This window comes from Bos javanicus, chromosome 3 (assembly GCF_032452875.1).
Source record: "Bos javanicus breed banteng chromosome 3, ARS-OSU_banteng_1.0, whole genome shotgun sequence".
Taxonomy (NCBI): domain Eukaryota; kingdom Metazoa; phylum Chordata; class Mammalia; order Artiodactyla; family Bovidae; genus Bos; species Bos javanicus.
In genome coordinates, this window is record NC_083870.1 from 64,284,699 (window position 1) to 64,293,082 (window position 8,384).

At 37.1% G+C, this 8,384-nt stretch overlaps 1 long non-coding RNA gene across 1 annotated transcript; it reads left to right on the forward strand.

Annotated features, from left to right (window-relative positions):
- Window positions 1-5,478: 5,478 nt before the first annotated feature.
- On the forward strand, window positions 5,479-7,484 carry LOC133245330 (uncharacterized). Its single transcript, XR_009735643.1, has 3 exons — window positions 5,479-5,629; window positions 6,600-6,664; window positions 6,921-7,484. It is a non-coding gene; the product is annotated as an uncharacterized LOC133245330 (long non-coding RNA).
- Window positions 7,485-8,384: the final 900 nt, after the last annotated feature.

The window sequence follows — 8,384 nt, forward strand, 5'->3', positions numbered from 1 at the left end:
AAATAAATTTACTTGTTAGTGACTAGAATTTTACAAATGAAATATGATACAATAAATATGAGACCAATCACACAAATATTTTTCACATTTTTTTTTCTTTTGTTACAAAAGCATGTATATGTGCATGTATGTGTGGAGTCTGAACTAAGCCATGATGAATAAAATAATTTGTATTTGGGTCATAATCAAAAAAGGGTGAAGGCTTACTCTTTATGAAGCTATAGACCAAAATATATTTTTGGTAGATACGTGGGCAAAGAGAGAATGCAACTTTAGAAATTATCGTGAGAGTAATATAAAATGGTACATGGTATTTAAGGGAAGTTCAATATTGTATGGTACATGGTGATTCAGAGATTAAAGTGATAAAAATGAGAAAAAGAAATTTATATATAAATCATGATAACAAGGAAAGAGGAAAGAAAGAAAGTCATTTAGTCAGTTTAGTAGCAAAGAGATTTCCAGCAAAGTATACAAATCTTTGCAGCATAATAACTGGGCTGAAAATCTTAATGAGGAAAATCTGAGTTTCTTCAGAAGTAGATATATTATTTTGTCTCCAAGTACCAGGAATTTACCTCCAATCTCCTCAACTTTACCTCTCTCCTCCAACCCTACCTCTTCTGGGAATTGTTCCACATCCTTGCAAAATATCTCACACCCAAGGAAGTTGTCATTGTGCTCCATGACCTCCCAGCTAAACCCCTCAATTGATCTAGAGTTGAGCATATGACAAAACCAAGTGGAATTTTAAAATTGAAATAAAGAAAAAGTTACTCTTCACTGATGAACTTCCTAAGATATAAAATCAATGTTTTCCAACATTTTGGGCAGGTTTTGTGTAGAAAGAGAATGAATCTGACACCCATAATGTAGCAAAGATGAGAATTAGAAATGGAGCCCTTGCAGATTTGGTTTGTGGGCTCTACTTGTTTTTGAGCCCCAGCTGTATCTCTAGTCTTTCCAAGAGCTCGGTGTCTAATTGTTTAGTATTCTGAAATCCATTGTATCCTTTTTCCAATCTAAAGAGAGAGAGGGAATACTAGTACTTGACTAATACAATTGTTATAGGAAATACAACTAAATAGTTCGAAAGAGAGAAGACATTGCAAGACACAGGAAGGGCAAAGATCAGCAAAGTAAGATCTACAAAAACAAGAAGGAAATATAAAAACAACATGACTAGACTACTTGAGTGGGAATGATTGGTGGTTAAAATGAGAAACAAAACTGAAGAAGCAATTTAATTACTTTGCTTTATATATGTATAAAATATTTATGTGTGTGTGATGTGTAAATCTATGTATTTCACTAACTCATTGTTCATAATGCTGTGGCTGAGAATACTGTGTGTTTTCCAAACTCTGTTTACTTTTCTGCTGATCTTGGTCCTTCCTCATTTTGGAGTTGCCTGCCATGCCATTGAGTTCTGACCTGCGGGAAAGACACATCATGATGTGTGTGACTTAGAATCCTGGCCCTTAGAAATCTCCCTCAAGTGATTCTCACTCTTTCTTCCCACCCATTAACTGAACATAGATGATGATGAATATAGGCTTTGATGGAGAGGAGGGGAGAGCCACAGTATGAAAAGAACCTGAGTCACCACATGGAAGGCTGCTTAGAAAGAAGCAATTGCTTAGACTAGGACATTGGCTAAGTTAAATATCAGTTCAGTTCAGTTGCTCAGTTCTGTCTGAGTCTTTGCAACCTCATGGACTGCAGCATGCCAAGCTTCCCTGTCCATCACCAACTCTCAGAGCTTGCTCAGTCTCATGTCCATCAAATTGGTGATACCATCCAATCATCTCATCCTCTGTTATACCCTTCTCTTCCTGCCTTCAATCTTTCCTAGCACCAGGGTCTTTTCCAATGAGTCAGTTCTTCACATCAGGTGACCAAGTGTTAGAGCTTCAGCATCAGTCCTCCAATGAACATTCAGGACTGATTTCCCTTAGAATGGACTGGTTTGATCTCCTTGCAGTCCAAGGGACTCTCAAGTGTCTTCTCCAACACCACAGTTCAAAAGCATCCATTCTTGTTTCTTGAGGTATGCCTGTATTGCTATGAACTTTCCCCTTAGGACTGCTTTTACAGTGTCCCACAGGTTTTGGGTTGTTGTGTTTTCATTTTCATTCGTTTCTATGCAAATTTTGATTTCTTTTTTGATTTCTTCTGTGATTTGTTGGTTATTCAGCAGTGTGTTGTTCAGCCTCCATATGTTGGGATTTTTAATAGTTTTTCTCCTGTAATTGAGATCTAATCTTACTGCATTGTGGTCAGAAAAGATGCTTGGAATGATTTCAATTTTTTTGAATTTACCAAGGCTAGATTTATGGCCCAGGATGTGATCTATCCTGGAGAAGGTTCCATGTGCACTTGAGAAAAAGGTGAAATTCATTGTTTGGGGATGAAATGTCCTATAGATATCAATTAGGTCTAACTGGTCTATCGTATCGTTTAAAGTTTGTGTTTCCTTGTTAATTTTCTGTTTGGTTGATCTATCCATAGGTGTGAGTGGGGTATTAAAGTCTCCCACTATTATTGTGTTATTGTTAATTTCTCCTTTCATACTTGTTAGCATTTGCCTTACATCTTACATATTGTGGTGCTTCCATGTTGGGTGCATATATATTTATAATTGTTATATCTTCTTCTTGGATTGATCCTTTGATCATTATGTAGTGACCGTCTTTGTATCTTTTCACAGCCTTTGTTTTAAAGTCTATTTTGTGTCTTATGACCCAGCAATCCCACTGCTGGGCATACACACTGAGGAAACTAGAATTGAAAGAGACACGTGTACCCCAGTATTCATCACAGCACTGTTTATAATAGCCAGGACATGGAAGCAACCTAGATGTCCATCAGCAGATGAATGGATAAGAAAGCAGTGGTACATATACACAATGGAGTATTACTCAGCCATTAAAAAGAATACATTTGAATCAGTTCTAATGAGGTGGATGAAACTGGAGCCTGTTATACACAGTGAAGTAAGCCAGAAAGAAAAACACTAATACAGTATACTAACGTATATATATGGAATTTAGAAAGATGGTAACAATAACCCTGTATACGAGACAGCAAAAGAGACACTGATGTATAGAACAGTCTTTTGGACTCTGTGGGAGAGGGAGAGGGTGGGATGATTTGGGAGAATGGCATTGAAATATGTATAATATCATATATGAAATGAGTTGTCAGTCCAGGTTTGATGCACGATACTGGATGCTTGGGGTTGGTGCACTGGGACGACCCAGAGGGATGGTATGGGGAGGGAGGAGGGAGGAGGGTTCAGGATGGGGAACATGTGTATGCCTGTGGCGGATTCATTTCGATATATCGCAGAACCAATACAATATTGTAAAGTTTAAAAATAAAATTAAATTTAAAAAAATAAAATGGGGAAAAAAAAAAGCATCCATTCTTCAGAGCTCAGCTTTCTTTACAGTCCAACTCTCACATCCATACATGACTACTGGAAAAACCATAGCTTTGATTAGATGGACCGTTGTTGGCAAAGTAATGTCTCTGCTTTTTAATATGCTGTCTTTGTTGGTCATAGCTTTTCTTCCAAGGAGTAAGTATCTTTTAATTTCATGGTTGCAGTCACCATCTACAGTGATTTTGGAGCCCAAGAAAACAAAGTATGTCACTGTTTCCACTGTTTCCCCAGCTATTTGCCATGAAGTGAAGGGACCAGATATCATGACCTTAGTTTTTTGAATGTTAACCACAGAAAACTAACCAAACTGATCTCATGGATCACATCACAGCCTTGTCTAACTCAACGAAACTATGAGCCATGCTGTTTAGGGCCACCCAAGATGGATGGGTCGTGGAGAAGAGTTCTGACAAAACATGGTCCACTGGAGAAGGGAATTGCAAACCACTTCAGTATTCTTGGCTTGAGAACCCCATGAACAGTATGAAAAGGCAAAAATTTACACCTAGTGTCAACTTACTGACTTAGGAGGGGATGGGTTAACTGTTGCAGAAATCAGTGGTAACTTAAAATATACAGTGGTGTTCAGTTATTTTAAAATAATTCATTTGCATACAATGCTTAACTAAGGAGAAGGGAATGGCAACCCACTCCAGTACTCTCGGCCTGGAAAATTCCACGGATGGACGAGCCTCGTAGGGTGTAGTCCATGGGGTCGCAAAGAGTCAGACATGATTGAGCGACTTCTCTTCACTTCAGGTCTGCAATAGCTGAATAACTAGTTCCTATCCTTTAGCAAAAGACTGAAAATAGAGAGTATACATGAATTTTAAACTGTTTACATCCCTGCTTAATTTTGCTCAACCTTAGCAGACTTAAAAAAAAGTAGCTTTATTCTCAAATGGCTGAAGAAAAAAAAACTTTCTGATATTTTTTCCATATCTGCAAGGAATTTCTGAATATACTCCATGCTTGTAACATGATTCTATTGATTCTAGTACATCATGTTATTGGCAAACAGAGGTACCTAAGGGATAGATACAGTTTGATAGTCCCAACCATCAATGACTGTGTAAGAGCTGCTGAGAATTTCAAGGTTATTCTCAGACAGATATGAGCATGTCCTAAGAGCTTTGTGCTTCTTAGTGAAATTATCTGCAGAGGTGATCTTTGAAGAATATAAGAATCTTAATGAATTTCTAAATGCATCTATAAAGACTTATTTGATTTCTTATTGGAAAAAAAATGATCTACTACTTTCACATTTATTTTATTCATTATACTGGTTGAACTTTAAAGCAATTTGCTAAAGACAATGAGTAATTTAAGAAGCATATTTGTGCACCTGTATATTTTACTGTAGAAATAAAATACTGTAGAGGTTTAATCGAGACTGGAAAGTTATAATTTGCCTCATACTTAGACCACTGATGCTTACATGAGGATTGATGTCATCTGAAAGAATAGAGCTATGTATTCTACTTTGTATTTTAGACAAAAGTAGGCTTTTCTATAAATTCAGCTAATTTTCTCACTTTTACAATTTTCTTTAAGTTCAGTGACCAATCTTTGCCTCTTTATTGTCGTTTGTCAAGCCTACCTTATATCAAATGGCAGACAGTGGATTTCATTGAAGTTATCTCTCAAGTTGTATCTTCATCCATTAGATCTACTATATTTTATTAAGCTGTATCTCTGTGGTCTGCACATTTCTATTTTATCAGCAGTTGATAATACCAAGCCATGTTCTCACTGTATAAATTGATGCTTTAACAGCTTTAATTTTGTACATATTAATTATTTTACTTGGGTGGCTGGTATTGCATAACAGTGTTACAAAATGTAGGTATGAAGTCAGATCGTCTGGTTTTAAACCAATCATGTCTTACTTGGATAAGCTACTTAGCCTCTATAGATCTCAGTTTCTTTATCTGTAAAATGGGAGTAGTAATTGTGCTACCTCACAATGGTACTGTGAGGATAATATGAGCAAGTACATATGATGTGCTTAGAGTAGTACCTTAATAGACCCTGATGCTTGCTGGTGTTTTTGTGGTTATTTTTTATTGATATAACTAGGCATTACATATTATATTGGGTGTGTAGGTGGGAAAATGGGATAAAATTAATTACTGCCCTTAACTACTTTTAATTTCAGTAGGGAAATGCATATTTACACAGGTGAGTATTATATAATATAGGTTTATATAGACTGCTTTAAGAGTTAAGTAAAGGAAGTGACTATTTGGGGCTGTCAGAAATTTTACAGGGAGTTACATTTTGTTTGGTTTTATTTGTTTATTTATTTTTGTTTGGTTTTAAAGAATAAGAGCCAGGCTTCCCTAGTGGTTCAGATGGTAAAGAATCTGCCTGCAATGTAGTAGACCCTGGGTTCAATCTCTGGGTCAGGAAGGTCCCCTGGAGAAGGGAATGGCAACCCACTCCAGTATGCTTGCCTGGAGAATTCCATTGACAGAGGAGCCTGGCAGGCTACAATCTATGGAGTTACAAAGAGTCAGATACGACTGAGTGACTAACACTTTCACACATTAAAGAATAAGAAACATGCTAAAACAGTTAGGAAATTATTGAAATCATAGAAAATAATGGGAAAAGCACAGGGTAGTGAAGCTTTGTGCATATTACAGAAATAAAAAGAAATTCATTAATTCAGAAGTAGTTTACCAGTTCACTGAAGTTAGCACAGTGGTTCTGGATGACAGGCAATTTTGTCACCTCCCTCCCTACCCCAAGGAACACACGGCAAAGTCTGGAGACTGTTTTATTGTCACGGCAGAGAGTGGATACTGGTATTTAGTGTGTAAAGCCAGGTGTGCTGCTAACATCCCCAAGCACTGGACAAGTCTTCACAACAAATAATTATCTGGCCCAGAATATTAGTAATATTGGAATTGAGAAGCTCTGGGCTAGCAAATCTGGCAGGACGGGAGAGTGGTGGACTCTACAGATAGAAATTTGGGTTGGGATCCACTTTAAAAAAGCCTGATATATAAAGATGGTACATTATTATGATGGCTATATGGACTCTGGTCCATTAGCTCCCTGACATTCCAGAACACTTATCATTTGATAATTGATGTATTAGCAGTGAACGAGCATCTTTATTTAGAATGTCTTCACTCTTACTTAGGAAAACACATTGCCTTCAGAAATCTGCTTTCCTTAATCATTGAAACCAGGCTTATGATCATTCAGGTAAAAATTCTGTCTTCAAAAGCGTCAGTCATGTCTCCCTCAGGCCTTAAAATATTTTTGAAAACCACTTTCTCTATTAAACATTTCCCACTCTCGTAATCATTCCTGTCTGTGTTTGTAGTGGTCTCCTGCCCTGCCCCCTCCCTCTAGCAGATGCTCCCTAGACTCTGTGGTAGTCACCTTCCTTGATTCCTGTTAGTCTTGGAGAAACGAAAGACATAGAGTCTTTTTCATACACTTTTATTTGTCTTTTTAGGTAATCAAGGCACAAAGAGAAAGATAGAGAGGAAGGAAGAGATGTGCAAGGATCAGAGTAAACAATCACTTTGAAGGCTTTAGCTTTTTAGTAAAAATGTTTCTTTAACAGCACACTGCTGGATGACTAAAGGAATTCGGGAACATTTAGATAACAGAAAAAACAAAACAACGTCGTTTGCTGCTTTTCCAGAAGAAAATCAAAGTGCTGCTGAGGGTCTTCTACTTCCTGCTGATTTTGTTTTTCTAAAAATATGTATTGATTTCTTCCACCTCAGAGATTCAAAAATGTTATTAAAAATGAATGGCAGGTCTGATTTAAATTAGATGTCAGGTGGTTGATAGGTTTCATAATACTTTTGTAAAATTTTAATGGCATTCTTACTTGATTTTGTATTAGAGGCATGCAAAACATCGAATACTAAAATCTACAATAGTACGTGCTAAATGAATGCATGAATAATGAGGCTCTTGCTTCTTAAAACAAAAAAGGAACAGTATATCTCTATTTATTATGGCTGTTTCAAAGTCACACAATGCTAAGTAACATCCTAAATGTTAGATAAGATGGAAACCCCACCTTTGACTTCTTTGCTTCTATTTTTGTCTTTCAAGCACTATAATTACGTGAGCAATATCAAATGCCTTGCTGATTTGGGAAACACTGCTAGACATCAGGACGTAAAAAGTAAGGTGAGGGGTGGAATTTTATGATAGTCTATTATAATCTCTTTGGGGTGAATGTCAACCTTTCAAAATGTCACATTGTATAAGATAGAAAAATTCCTTTTATTTGCCCCAAATGGCTTGTGGTATGCTTTAAAGTCCTAGAAGAGTTAAAGAGGCTTTTTATCTATGTAAAAATAGTTTCTTTTTCACACTTTCCTTTTGCCCAAGTGAGTGTTCACTGGCCATAACCACTTAGACATTATATATTTCCAAATGTTTTATCCTCAAACATTTGATTACTCTAATACAACCCCTGCTCTGAATCACCCCCACTTGAAAGGCATTCAATTGACCAGAAGGAAGAAGGGAGGATGTTCTGAAACCACTACTCCAGGAACTTGACTAGTTTATCACAGGTAGACAATTTGTGTTATTTTCTCTCTTTGTGGCATTCACCCCATGCTGCTCCTTACAATCCAAAGTAGTACTTTCATTTTTTTCTGATAGTGTTCCTGGTGGATGCTGAAACACTCTGCCACCTCCGCTTTACTGATTTCATCCCTTGTGAATTACCTCTGTTGAATTTTTTTGCGTTTTTTCCCCCAGACTCCTGCTGACAAAACTTACAGACAGCAATATACATCTTTAACAGACAGAGTACCATGCTCCCAGCAGGGCAACCCAGGCGCTCACAGCTCAAACACATTGTTGATCAAGTGTTCCATGGAGAAAGCTGTCTGTGAGCCACAGGCAGAGGGTAAAACATCTTTGATTTCTCAGAGGACTCAACCCCTCT